Raw genomic sequence first — 15,203 nt, forward strand, 5'->3', positions numbered from 1 at the left:
CTCAACCACGTGGGCAATCAATCAGTCATGCCAATGTAATGAAATTTCACAAAAACTAAAGCCACTGAAACCCAGACAAACTTCTCTGGCTGGCATTCCTCTATGTGTATTGTCAAACATCAGTACTGGGAGGTTAACGCATCCAGAAAGGACAATGGAAACTTTGCTATTGGGACTTTCCCAGACTCTGCACCTATGCATCTCTTCTTTTGGTTGATTTTAATTTAAAAACTTTCCTTGAATTAAACCATAATCATGAATATAATAATTTCCTGTAATTTCTCCTAGCTAATTATTGAATCTAAGGGTCATTTTGGGAGCTCCCCAAACTTGTAGATGGTGTCAGAACAAGGGCAGTCTTATGGAGGACTGTATGCCCTCTTAATTTGATAGTTAGCTCAAAACTTTGGAGTTTGGCTAATCCTGGGTATCCTGAGACCAAGTTTTACTGGAATTACTCTGTATTTGATCATTGGATCTAAGGTTGTTTCATACTTTAAGTACCTATTGCTGGGTAGAGAAGCTGGGAATGAGAAATAGTTTATTCTCCAATGTGGAAAGTTCTGGATCAGAAATATTTCCTCTAAAGTCTGCTTGAAATCTGAATAGTTCCTTCTTTAATTAATCTCTCTTGCAATACTTTTATTTAATAAAAGTGAATTGGCAGTTACAATATTCTGCTGGAAAATCTCCCAAGCTGGACACACAAGTTCATTAGGTTCATTTTCTATCTTCCATGTTACTATAGGTGACACTACTCTTGATGATTTTTCATCATTATAAAACAAGGGTAGCATTTTTTATCCTCATATAGCAATTTCCTCACTGCACTTCCAGCCACTATTAATAGCCTTATTCCCCCCCTTTAAGCCTCCACCAATACCTGATCCCAAAGCCAAGGCCAGATGTTTTAGATTTTTGTTATGGTACCCATTTTGGCTTGGTTCTTAATTGCTGTGTAACAAACCATCCTAAAACTTAGTGGCTAAAATAATAATTTATTATTTCTCATGATCCTGTGGAATGGTGAGGTAGTTCTGGTTCACATGGTGTCAGCTGGAATGCTGGGATGGCTGGAGGTCCATAATGCTTCAGTCACATGGTTGGCATTTGGGGCTGGCTGCTGGCTGGGAACCCAGCTGAGGCTATTGACTAGGGGCCTTGCCTCTCTTCTACATGGCTGTTTAGGCTTCCTCACAGCAAGGTGGCTGAGTTCAAAGTAAGATCATTTCAAGCATTGTTACAAAAGCAGAAGCTACAAATCTCCTAAGGCCCAGCCTCAGAAATTACTCCATACTATTTCTGCCACATTCTATTGGTCAAAAAGTAGCAGAGCCAGCCCAGATTCAAAAGGAGGGGAAATAGACTTTATCTCTTGATGGAAAAAGTGACAAAGTATTTGCAGCCATCTTTCATCCACCACAGGAAGGCATAAGCATTTAAGTAATAGATAGTGCCATGGAAGTGAATTTTCTCTTTGAGAGAAAGAATTTAATGAGTGAAGAATAGATTTTCTTTCCCCTAAATAATATATCATACAAGGAGGGATTATCAGATGAGGAAGAATAAAGGGGAATAGAGAAGCAGGGAGATTGGGGTAAAGGAGAAGCACAATATTTCTAGAACACAGATATAAAAGATTTTCAAGAAGAGAGTCTGACATCATAGTCAAATAACACAGAGAAATCAAAGGTGAATAAAGACTTGTAACTATCATTCTGAAGCTTCTTATCCAAAGATGTAGGGTGGTAATTGGTCTGTAAAACAATCATAAATAGTGTTCCAAATATTAGGAAAATTACCCTAACCATATGAAGCCTTATAGGAAGTTACTGAATATGATACTTTAAACGATGGGAACAACTTTAGAAATCCTAATTAAATCTGAGTTATTCTGAAATTTAAGGAACATTGCTTTACATTTCCTTGTTTCTGGTAGTTTTGGAATATATCACATTTATTTCAATTCTTTGATGCTTTTAATAAGCTACCATATTATCTTGATTACATTTAAAAGGAAAGAATTTGCAATAACATTAATGTACTATTGACATTGGAATAGAAGCAACAGTTGATAATACTTAGAGATAAGGTATTCTCAGGAAGCCACCTCTAACTCTTCACCACCACATTTCATTGCTTATAACAATATTTTCCTGACCTCCCACAGTAAGCAAGTCTTAAAGTAGAGCCAAACCCAGTCCCCACGCACTCTCCTGTGAATTACACATGCACTCCTTAAATCACAGCCTGACTGCAGAGATCATCCTTCCATATACTTCTCCTAATTCTGGAAGTGGAGAACGATTCTAAAGCCAGGAAGAAACCTCAGCGATCAGTGATCAGAGTCCAACCTTTCACTAAAGTTCGAGGAATTTATGTGGCTTTATGTGGCTTCTCTATGGTCACAGGTTAGCAGAAAATGGGCCTGTGGCCAAGTCTCCTAATTTGAAAAGAACTGGGAGTTTGGCAGAATTGATTCTGGCTAACTCGCCCAATAAATAATAAATTAAAATATGGTTTTGGAATGTGAAGCTGCAAATATAGTCCAGAGGGGTGTCCAAATGTATTAGGTGACATATCTACTGTTCTCACCACTAATTTACCTGGACTATATATTCAGAGCTGGGTGACACACTTTTAAGGCACATGTTGTATTCATAACACTAGAGAGTTATGCTATTTAATAGGGTATACACATTCATTTATTATGTCAAAGTTAGAAGCTCTGTCAGAGACCTAATTTAAGATTAATTTTCCATGATTATAAAGGAAGAATTCTGTTTGCAGGAAAAACAGAGTATTGGGATTGCTGGCTTCTCTTACTTGACTACTTAAGGAAGGTATAGCCATGCTTGACCTACAGAAACATGGCAAACCAATCTACACATATAAATGCTATCATAAACAAAAATGAGGAGGAATATTGACATGGAGTCTAAGTAACTCAGATATTTATTATGTTGGTTAGACCTTTACTGTTTAAACAAATGACAAATATCAAACATACATTACACATATATACTTTTTCACATGCAGAGAATGACATCTTACCAAGATGTATACAGACTTAATTTTCTGTTTATTCCTGGCTAAAAGTATCAAAAGGACATTACTCAAAATGTCTGTAAGAATTGTAATCTTTTCGTACGAAGAATTCAGCATTTGTTTGCTCCAAGCCATCAACAAAATAGTAATTATTTTATCATTTAGACATTGTGAATTTAAACATTCACAATTCAGAATGTTAATCTTACCCTATTAATTCTGGTCAACCGGAAACTCAGCAATTAGTTTCTATTTGAAAAATTCCTGAAGAGAAATCATAAACATATTGTTATATTTTACATATCACAGGACTGCAAGACAATTTATCCATTTATGTGGTTCTAAAATTTCCCACATCTATAATAACTTTATGAAACATGCAAAAGATAAAATTTTAAAAAGTGAGTATTGTTAAAGGAATCTCACAAAACCTGTTAACTAATATCCAGGGAGAGGGAAAAAAAAGTCACTGCCACAAATTATAAATTTAATACTGTAGTTTACATGGCATAAAATATGAACATTAAACTTTTAATGAACAATGAGACAATATTGTATCTGAGGCAGCATCCATTTTATAAATAATAGAAAAAACCATTGAGAATAATGTTTTGAATAGAATATAGGAAAAACATGGAGAGGAACGACTATATTTGACTTATTTTCCCCTTCCAGTGTTTTCTTCTTCTTCTTTTATTTTTTTTTTGGCTGGCCTGCTAGATTTACACAATTATGCCACTGTAAAATTCAATAGCACGATACTGTCACCTCCTTTTGCCTCCTATTATAGCACTGACTTTTCTTGATATTATAATAATATTTCTCTAAACATCATTTGAAATGGAAGCATAACAGTTCATAAGTGGATGTCATAGTTTACATAAACCATTCCCCTACTGAATCTTAGATTTTACCTTTTTATTACAAATAATGCTGCAAACATCTCTGTAGTGTTTATGACTTCCTTTACATAGGCTTCCAAAAGTGAAATTATTAGATCAAGGAGTATGAAGCATGAAGAGCATTTTTAAGGCTCCTGATATATAATATCAAATTATGTTCCAAAAAGGTTATTCTGATTTTTTTCTCCTATAACACTATGTACTCTATATAAATCAGAGGTGGAAATCATCATTTTTTTAAAAAAAACTGCTACTTCTCTACATGAAAATGATCTTATTGTGACTATATTTGCATTTCTTTGATTGAATTGGGTTGGATGTTTTCCAACATGTTTTTGCTCCTCTTTTCTATTTAACATTTACTTAGATCCGAGGAATATAAACCTGAAGATATAAATGTAGAACTTAATGAAATTTCTCTGAAAATGACAACTTGTCTCAGGGTGAAGCCATTGCTGTCAAGTAAAAGAAACAACAAAGTGTAGCTCAGTTTCTTTATCCAGGCTCCAACAAACCATTCACGCTAATTTTAGAAACTATAGCAAAGTTTGTTAAGCCTTTCTTCCTCCCCAGCAGCACACAAAAGTACCAAGTAGGAAGAATGAAATGTGAAAATGCTAAATGGCAATGCTGCTTAGAATAAATAGTCTGTATTAGCTAGAATGAAAACAGAACAGACGTCACAGCAGTTCTAACAGACCCAGCTGCTGAGACACATCTGGCCCTACCTGCCGCATGAAAAGTATTTTCTGTCCCCAGAAGCAGGAAACAAGACATGCGCATTTCAATTTTTAAAAAGTCAGTTTCAAGATAACCTAAAAAGATTTATTCCGGAGGATTTGGAGATAGCAAGCCTAACATTGACAATTCTCTTCTTTCTTAAGAGCTCCTTTCAGAGGGTTCCTAATGACGGCTTTATAAAGAAATACTCCAAGTGACTGAGGATTAAGGAACAATAGGGAGCAACCAGCTTTCTGATAGAAAAACAAAAGGCTCCAAGGCTTTTACTTTGAAAACTGAGAAATCTGGATGCTCTTATTTCCTCACCAGAGATAGTGGGGGATTGACAAAACAAACTCCCTGTGCAAAAAAGCAAAGAGCTACTATAAAATTTTGGAATCTGAGAATGGCTTTCCATTTAGGTGGATCTGTCTTTTAGTGATAGGTAAATAAAATCAGAGAGGAAGATTTAGCAAGAAGTCAAGGAGTTCTTGTCAAAAGAACCATATTGAGTGAACACATAGTAAACACATAGTCACCTGGCTTTGTTTTGCAGGTCAGGAATGGCAAGAATCACTGTAATAAAATACTCACTGACCCCACCTTGAGCAATTCCATAAGTTTAAGGCTTTAGGTCATAGAAACTTAGTCTCCTATTTCATCAATTTGAAAAGTTCAAAATTATGATTACCAGATGTACTTAAAAGAGGGAAATTCTACTTAATCATCTGTTCCACTCCCAAATCCTGTGAAATCACCTCTGTGAGCCTCCCCTGACCTACACAGGCAGGATACTCTGTTCCCTCCTTTGTGTTCCTAGAACACTTTGTCTATATTTCTCACACTTCTTTATGGTATATGTTAAGCTATTGCCTTGAGTACCTTGAGGGCTGGCATAGTGTCTTATTTATCTTTATCCCTAGGATCTATTACAGTGTCTCTTTCCAGAGCTAGATTAAGGGCCTAGATATTACAGCAGCTGCCATGTACAAATCATGATGGAAATTGAGCTAGATTACACAAAAATAGTATTTACCAGAACTTTTCCCAGGGACAGTACTGAGTGTGGTTGGAAGGAAAGATAATGAGTCTGCTGTTCTTTTTCTTTTGGTCAGTTGAGATCCTGGGAACTGGCAAAAGGGGGAATTAGAGGGGCTCTTTGGCTACCCTTTTCCCATATAGTGCTTGGGTTCCCCTCTTAAAAATGTTGTGAACAAATATTTAAAGAATAACAGTCTAGAGCTGAATCACATCTTTAGCTTGCCCAGAGTAACATGTTATTAGTCTGCCTGGAATGCCCACATCTCTTAGTCCTGCCCCTGTCTGCATCATACAAATTTGTGAGTAACTGTTGAATGGGTGAATGACAGAAGACCCAGTTAGTTAGGTAACTGGTTAGTAACCAAGAATACTAAACAGGAGGCCTGGCTCTCTGAGAGATCTGTGAACATAATTGGGGCACATATACAATGGTCTGGACCAGTTACTGAAAAGCACGTGGTGACAAAGGAGCCTCTGGCAATCAGCATTTCCATCACCCCAGGGCAGGTGCAGAGATTCAGAAGCGGAGGCTAAGCATTCACCCTTCAGTAAAAATGGAGAGAAATTCATACTTGCCAATTTACCCACCAAACATGACATCTCACAAATTTGAATGGAGAACAGTTGTCAAATTGCATAACTGGTTGCATTATGATGACTGTGAGTCATTTTGCATCAGTGATGGACCACTGGATAAATGCCACAGCATTCCTAAATGACCTTATTATCATATCAAATTAGGATTTAATGATAGTTCATTTGCACAAGTTAACCTTAGCATAAGGCAACAAAATAATACTGGCACTGGTGTTGTGTATCATCTTGTTCTGTGCATACTTGTCCTGTCCACTTCATCTCAAGGCCATGAGCTCTGGGAGGGCAAGGACCATAAATACTGTAATTCTACAATCCTGTGATCTGTGATCCAGCTGGCAATATGGCACACATCCTTGGATAGTTTTAATCTTGTATAAACAGTAACTCTTGATAACAATCACTATAAAGAGTGCTACATCTGCTATATCATAATTTTAATCCAGTGTCAAAAATCAAATTGTGAGAGGTACACTCTGATCAAATAAGGGAGTAAGAAGTTTCAGGGCTCCATCCTCCCACAGAAACTTTGAACAACCAGTAAGAACTAGCAGAAATATCTTTCTCAAATTTCCACGAAACAAAGGACTGTAGCAACAGAGTAAGAATCAAGAAAAAGGCTATTTAAAAGCAGTTTGATCTCCTGTTGCCCTGGCTGGTCCCTCCCCAACCCATTCACTAGCTCCCATGCACAGTCAGCTGCTGTTCCCAGTGTGAATTCCTGGTCCTGTTGCTGGAGGTAGCAGAGTAACCATCATGCACATACCGGAAGCATGTAGGCCTGGCCCAAACTGCCTGGAGGTGGCCTGAGGGACTCCTGTTTCAGAACTTGCCCTGAAAATAAAAGGCAGCTCATGGAACTCTCCTACAGAATGCTGTGGGAAACTAGTCAAGACATGTTGCCTGGGGTAACAGATTGTTGGTGCTAAGACATACAGTGCAGAGCCCTGGACAGTGAGGACATTCCAATCCACATAAAAGAAGGAATTCCTAGGGCCAAACATGCAGGCACAAGACAAGGCCTTTGCCCAGAAAGGACCAGGAAAGCCTCTACGCTTTGTCTGGGAACTACTCTCTAAACTCTTTGTAGGGTTAAGCTCTGAAGGAGAACACTTGCACTGGTCAATCTGCAAAGGCTGGGAAAAGTGTTTTCTATTCTTATATCTCATTTTTTGTTGTTGTTAACTCCTGGCATTCATGGAAAGCTCTGTCATAACATAACTTAAGCTGGATAGAAGCTTAAGGAATAAACACTTCTGAATTCTACTGATAATACATTAAAATATCAAAATGTCCAGGTTTCAGCAAAAGATCACAAGACATACAAATAAACAGGAAGTGATGGCCCAGGCAAAGGAGAAGATTAAAGCATTAGAAACAATCAATGAGGAGGATCACACCTGGGATATTCCAGACAAAGACTTTTAAAAAATGGTTCTAAATATGTTCAAAGAGCTAAAGGAAAATATGGATAAAGTATTAAAGGAAATCAGGAAAATAATATATGAACACAAAGAGAAAATCACAAAGAAAAATGGAAATTATGAAAAGGACCCTAACAGAGCTGAAGACCACAGTAATAACAATTAAAAATTCCCTAGAGGGGTTCAGCAGCAGATTGAGAAAGAGTCAGTGAACCTGAAGATTAAAATCGTTCAAATCATCCAGTCTGAGTATTAGAAAGAAGAAAGAATGAAGAAAAGTGAACAGGACCTGAGAAACCTGTGGGACACCATCAGACATACCAAATCAAACATTGTAGGAATCCCAGGAGAAGAGAGAAAGAGACAGAATATTCAAAGAAATAATGGCTGAAAACTTTCCAAATTTAATGAAAGACATAAATATACATATCCAAGATGCTCAATGAACTACAAATAGGTTAAGCCCCAAAAGACACACAACATGCTTTTTTAATAAATCAAACTGTTGAATGCCAAGATAAAGAGAGAATTCTGAAAGCTGCAAGAGAGAAGCATCATGTCCCATATAAGGGAGCCTCAATAAGATTAAGTGCCAATATCTCATCATATACCATGGAGGCAAGAAGGCAGCAGGATGAAATAAAGGACACTAGACAACTGACTGAAGCCACATGAAGAAATGAAGGTCTCCAGTACAGATAATGACATAAGTGAATATAAATACCAGTGCTAATGCATTTTTGGTTTGTGCTCTGGTTGCTAAAGCTGATGGAATGCAAAATACCAGAAATGAATTGACTCTTACAATGGGGGTTTATTAGTTCATAAATGTACATTCTAAGGCCATAAAAATTATTCTAAGGCCATAAAAATGTCCCAATTAAGGTATCAGTAGGATGATACCTTCTCTGAAGAAAGGCCAGTGGCATTTGGGGTTCCTCTGTCAGATGGAAAGGCACATGGCTGGGGTCTGCTGGGCCTCTCCGTTGCTTTCTCCAAAATGTTTCTGGGCTTCTGTCTCAGCTTCTCTCTCTCAACTCCTGTGCGTCCTTGTTTCTTTCTCCCAGGACATTTCTCTAAGCATCTGGGGGTCCTCTCTTAGCTTCTTCAGGGCAAACTATAGATTTCACCAGCTTCTCTCCTGGTTCTGGTTTCAATGGTTGTCCCCTAAATGTCTCTGAGCATTTTCTCTCTAAGTGTCTCTTAGCTTAGCATCTCCAAATGTCTTTCTGTCTGCATCTCTAAGCATCTTGGTCTGTGTTGGCTCTGAGCTCTTTCTCCCTGAGCTCTCTTAAGGACTCCAGTAAGCTAATTAAGACTCATCTTGAATGGGCTGGGTCACATGTACATGGAAACAACCTAATCAAGAGGTCCCACCCACAAAAGGTCTGCCACCATAAGAGTGAATTAAAAGAACATAACCTTTATGGGGTACATAATAGATTCAAACCAGCACAGTTTGTAACTCCACTTTTTACTTCCTAAAGGATCTAAAATGCAAATGCATAAAATATAATGATAAATCAATGGACTCATAATGTATAAATAAGCAATAAATATGTAATTTGTGATATGAACTACATAAAAGTACCCCCAGGAGTATAGTGTTTATATACTATTGAAGTTAAGTTGGTATCAAAGCAAATGAGATTGTTATAGATTTAGGAGGTTAAACTTAAGTCCCATTGTAACCATAAAGGTAATATCAGATATGCAAGCTTATAGAGGCAGAAAGTAGAGTATAAGTTATCGGGGGTGGCAGGGCAGGGGCAATGGGGAATTAATGCAAAATGAGTATAGGGTTTCTGTTTGGGATGAAGGGAAAGTTCTAGTAATGGATGGTTGTGAGGGTACAGCAACAATGTGAATGTAATTAATTCTAATGACTGGTAAACTTGGGGGGGGCGTTGGGGACGAGAAGATTTATGTTGTATATATGTTTCCACAATTAAAAAAAAAAAAAACCAAAGAAACAGAGAAACTAAAGGGATAATGACAACTATATGCAATGAATGATACTGGATGAGATCAAAGAATGGAGGAGAAATGGCTTAAAAGGACATTTTGGGACATAAGAAAAAAATTGGAATATAGAATGTAAGTTTTAAACCAATGTTAACCTTCTTGAACTTGATAACTGCACTCAAGTGAATATCCTTGTTCATAGGAAATGTACATGGAAGAATTATGTGTTCAAGGAGTATGATGTGTGTGGCCTGCTCTCAAATGTTGGAAGGAAGGAAAGAAAGGAAGGGCAAAGATGGCAAAATGTTAAAATTGGGGATCTGATATGGGTTTGTCTGGGGGTGGGGTGAGTTAAGCTGGAATTCTCTGTATAGAGCTTGTACTATTTATGCAACTGTTCTGTAAGTTCTGAAATTATTTCAAAATGATAAGTTAGAACAAAATTAAAAAATAAAAAATCAAGTTACCATATATTACCAAATCAGCATAGTTTGAGATTGAGCTAATTTTTCTGTCCATAAAATACAAAGGTTTAACATTCATCAAGCATTAAAAGACCTTTAAACAGAAACAATGTTTAAAGTGAATACAGATATCCCATTAGGCACCCCAAACAAATATCTCATGCCTCTTCAGCACTTAGGGAATGCTAACAGCTCCATTATACTTTTATCAAACTGTATCATAAACACCTAGTTCGGTACCTTCCTGCCTCACGCACCTTTGAGCTCTTAGCCGAGTTCAGTGTGTACCTGGAACATAATAAATTCTCAATAATTATTTGTTGAATAGGAGGTGGGAGGAGATGAGAGAGGAATGCTAACATTTATTGCATACTTAGTGAGGCAGACCTCATTACCTCTGTTTTAAAGGTGAGAAAGCTGAGGATCAGAGAAACTAAAAAACTTGCCCACACACTCACAAAGCAAATTCAGAATTCACATCAGGTCTGACTAAGAACCATCTGCCATAGTGCCTCTCCAATGAGCTATATAAAAAGAAGCTTTATATAGAATGTGACATCTCATTTTTTTTAAAAACCTACAACAATCTAGAGAAACCAAACACAATGGTTTTAGTTTGCTAGGCTGCCGAAAGCAGATACCATAAAATGGATTGGCTTTTAACAATGGGAATTTATTAGCTTACAGGTTATAATTTTCAGGCTGTGAAAATGTCCATATCGAGATATAATCAAGATGATGTTTTCTTCCCAAAGACCAACTGCCGGCGATCCTGGACTCCTCTGCCACCAGGCAAGGCACATGGTGGCATCTGCTGGTCTCTCCTTTCTCCTCCAGGTTTCATTGTTTTCAGCTTCTTGTTTTGGTGGCCTTTTCTCTTTATCTGAATTTTATTCTCTTATACAGGACTCCAGTAAGAAGATTAAGACCCACTCTGCATGAGGTGAGTCACACCTTAACTTTAGTAGCCTCACCAAAAGATCCTATTTACAACAGGTCCATGCCCGAAGGAATGGATTAACTTTAAGAACATATGTTTCTGGGGTATGTACAGTTTCAAACTGCCACATCAATAATTTAAAATTCAGAGCTACATAGTTTTTCTAACTTAATTCTTCAGTATTCCATCTAGTGAAACAGAATCAGCTAGTGCTTCCTCCATCCTGCCTATTAAGTAATTAAGATTGACATGATAGATGGCCAGAGCAAGGATTCATTTTTCTTGCACAACCTCTTATAGAGAAACATTTACCCTTCAATTTAACAACAAGATGAATAACCCAACTTTAATCTGTATTTAAATGATGGTTTACATGGTTTTTCTTCTCAGTATACCTACTATGTGGTTAAAATTAATTCCATATCACCTAAATGTGACTTATTCTTTCTGAATCAACTAATAAATGGATGTCATATGCCTTCTATATGTTAATTACTGTTATGCCAACTTCTTATTTAAACCCTGATGAACATTTGGGAGACATGGAAGGGGGTATGGCACAATAGTTAAGATCAGGTTCTATGACATTGTCACTTACCATCCGCTTCATTTTAGATAAGCTTGTACCAATTTTCTCATCTGTAAAATAGGGATAATAATGGTTTCTACCTGCTGAAGTTGTTTTAAGACTTAAATAACTATAAATCAAATACACAGCAGTGGGTATAAAATAAACATTCAAAATGGTAATTTATTAACAGAGTAGATTTATCAAAAATTAATTTTTAAAAGTTGCCTTTAAAATATTATCCTATATCAGACACCCAGGGGAGTGAATCTCCCTGGCAACGTGGAATATGACTCCCGGGGAGGAATGCAGACCCGGCATCGTGGGACGGAGAACATCTTCTTGACCAAAAGGGGGATGTGAAAGGAAATGAAATAAGCTTCAGTGGCAGAGAGATTCCAAAAGGAGCCGAGAGGTCACTCTGGTGGGCACTCTTATGCACACTTTAGACAACCCTTTTTAGGTTCTAAAGAATTGGGGTAGCTGGTGGTGGATACCTGAAACTATCAAACTACAACCCAGAACCCATGAATCTCGAAGACAGTTGTATAAAAATGTAGCTTTTGAGGGGTGACAATGGGAATGGGAAAGCCATAAGGACCACACTCCACTTTGTCTAGTTTATGGATGGATGAGTAGAAAAATAGGGGAAGGAAGGAAACAGACAAAGGTACCCAGTGTTCTTTTTTACTTCAATTGCTCTTTTTCACTCTAATTATTATTCTTGTTATTTTTGTGTGTGTGCTAATGAAGGTGTCAGGGATTGATTTAGGTGATGAATGTACAACTATGTAATGGTACTGTAAACAATCGAAAGTACGATTTGTTTTGTATGACTGCGTGGTATGTGAATATATCTCAATAAAATAAAGATAAAAAAAATATTATCCTATAAACAGAAAATCAATTTGATATTAGGGATTTGGTTTTCCACCTAAATTAGTGATTCCCATGCCAGATTTTGCAATGTATCATATGACTCCCACTTCCAGACAGTGTTGTGAAACATAAATGTAATTCACCTCAGTTCATTTAACATATGGCCCATAGGGAAGACAACGTGTAGTGAAGACAAAACAATACAGGTGATGAAAACTTTCTAAAAAAAATTAACATGTGCAGGTAAGCCCCACTTTTTGATGCAATGCCTATTTTCCCAGTCAAGATTCATGTTACAAAGTCAGATATAACCAGGGTCACTCAAGCGAAGGGCTACGGTTTAAAATCTATAGCCATATAAAACAGGAACTGTTTTGACTACTTTAAATGAGCATAAATGTATCACACAAATTAAATACACAGTGGGGGCCACCATGTACCAGAAAATTTACCAAGAGACAAAAATACGTTTTAGTGTGTCAAATTTTCTTTGCCCATATTTCATAGGTTACTATAATAAATACTAACTATTTAATTATCACTTTGACATTTTGAATCAGGAAGGTATGGGAGAGATAATATTATCTTCCAAATTTGTCCAGAAAAGTCTTGGGTTTTCTTTTACACCAGATAAATAGCTAAATATGGAGCTGAGGCATGCAAAAATCTTCTATTAACCCTAGAGGTAAGCTCACGTGAGATCATTCTTTTCTAAGATAATACTGAAGCACCTACATGTTTACAAAATTCACTAATGACTTCAGAAGGATCTGGAAAGTATCTGATCCTCTTGTTAATCTGCTTTTATTAAGAGCTCAGTCCACCAGAAGGCAACAAGGGCAGTCTAATAGGATATGTGAAATGGGGATGGAGAGGGGAGATAGGGGTGGGGTGGCAGTACAGAAAGATTGTGTGTGTGTTAGGAGTGGCTAAAGTAAAGCAATGAAATCCTTTGCCTTAGTGATAACATGCATACTTGTTAGCTGCCTGCACCAGAAAAAAAAAAAAAAAAAAAAAGAATTCCCTGAGATTTTTATAACAACAAACTCAGTTTTTGTAGGGCTGTCATTACTTCCCAGTATCCGGATACATGGGGTTGAAATGTCCAGTGGATAAAGGCAGTAAGCAATATCAAAATGAGGGTTAATTTAATAATAGAGAAATAGCTGTTCTTCATCTCCACAGGGCTATTTTTTTTAAAAACAGTGTTATTCACATACCATACAATCCATCCAAAGTACACTATCAGTGGCTGTCAGTACAATCACAAAGTTGTGCATTTATCACAATCAATTCACAGGAATATACTACTGTGTAAAGGGAATACAGTAGTTGATTGGATGTTTAAATGAAAAAGTAACCAAAACTCTGGCATATAGGATCAAGATTATGAGGCAGCTTGAGCTAACAGAAAGAACACCTGGCTGGGCATTAGGCGTCCCAGTTTCTACTCCTGACTTTACATCTAACTGACAGCTACATTGGGTAAATCATTTCACCTCACTTGGCTTGAGTGTCTTCATAAGTGATGTTAGAGAGAGAATCAAATGGCCAACAGACACTTCCAGTTTTAACAATCTACTATCTTAAGAGTTGATTCCTTGTGGCTGGAGCTGGAAAGACTCCTCTGGAGTGGTGAGAATTGAGCAGGGCTTTAAAGAAAAGGAGTTTTAAAACACACACACACACACACACACACACACACACACACACAATCACTACACTGAGTGGTCTACAACTGGAAACTAATGAACTGTTTTCACTGGAAAGGGAGTAAGACGTAGTAGCAGCATGAAAAGAAGGTCATTAGGTCAAGCTTATAAGGAACGCACTGATTTTAATTGAAGGTAAAAAGGTAACTAAGAATCACAGATCACGGAGGGGTTCTAATACTAAACTACTCCTGAGGCAATGGGATTCACCCTGGCCTGTGGCTTCTCTGTTCACACATATGACATCTTATAGTTTCATGCACCATTTCTGTGTAAAGGACTTTAAAGGGACCTGGTGAGTCCAGCTCCCTAACCCTAAGCCTCAGAATCAGAATCATCTCTTCAACTTCTTTCTGGCTATATATTGAGTCATACAAACACATCTCAAACTCAGCTTATCCCAAACTGAATATACAATTTCCCCCACCACCACCCCCAAGCCTGTTCTTCCTGGGTCCCTAAATTTCAGGTTGATAGCAACATCAAGTTGCTCAGGCACCTAACCCCAAAACCTTTATCCTCTATTTCCCCAAATCAAACGGTTCTCTTTTTAGACTTCTTTTACATCCCCACTATCCCTGCCTTGGGTCAAGCCCTTCATCTTTTGATAGGACCACTGAAATAGCCTCTTCTCCTGACCTCTTTAAGTCTTATTTCCATACTGTATCCAGAGAGCTCTTTCTAAAACATATTGCCTCCTGCTTTGGCTTTTGGTTACAATAAAGTCAGAATGGTGTCTCAGAGAGGAGTGGGGAAGATCTGGTAAGGAAAGTGATGGAAGCCAGTGCTATCCATCTTCTCTTTGTTTCTGCTTCTCTTGGCTCTTGTTATTTCCTTCCCAGGAAAGTATTTTGATCTTTAAACCTTGGTGGCCCAAATAAAATGCTCTATCATCACTTTGATCACTGATCACTTGAGAATAGCTACAATAGGAAGAAAGGATGCT

General features: G+C 37.4%; 1 protein-coding gene across 7 annotated transcripts in view; it reads right to left on the reverse strand.

Annotated features, from left to right (window-relative positions):
* Nucleotides 1-15,203, reverse strand: part of LRRC8B (leucine rich repeat containing 8 VRAC subunit B) — a 95,085-nt gene that overhangs the window by 43,351 nt on the left and 36,531 nt on the right. For 3 of the 7 annotated variants that reach the window (XM_037826690.1, XM_037826687.1, XM_037826684.1), the window contains 2 exons: nt 11,697-11,737; nt 3,258-3,312 (listed from right to left, as the gene is read on the reverse strand). The exons of 2 other annotated variants lie outside the window; for them this stretch is intronic. The gene's annotated coding sequence lies outside the window, so the exon portion shown is untranslated. The remainder of the gene's footprint in view (nt 1-3,257; nt 3,313-11,696; nt 11,738-15,203) is intronic. 2 more of the 7 variants (XM_037826688.1, XM_037826685.1) reach the window with 1 other exon arrangement.

Source organism: Choloepus didactylus, chromosome 2 (genome assembly GCF_015220235.1).
Source record: "Choloepus didactylus isolate mChoDid1 chromosome 2, mChoDid1.pri, whole genome shotgun sequence".
Lineage (NCBI taxonomy): Eukaryota > Metazoa > Chordata > Mammalia > Pilosa > Megalonychidae > Choloepus > Choloepus didactylus.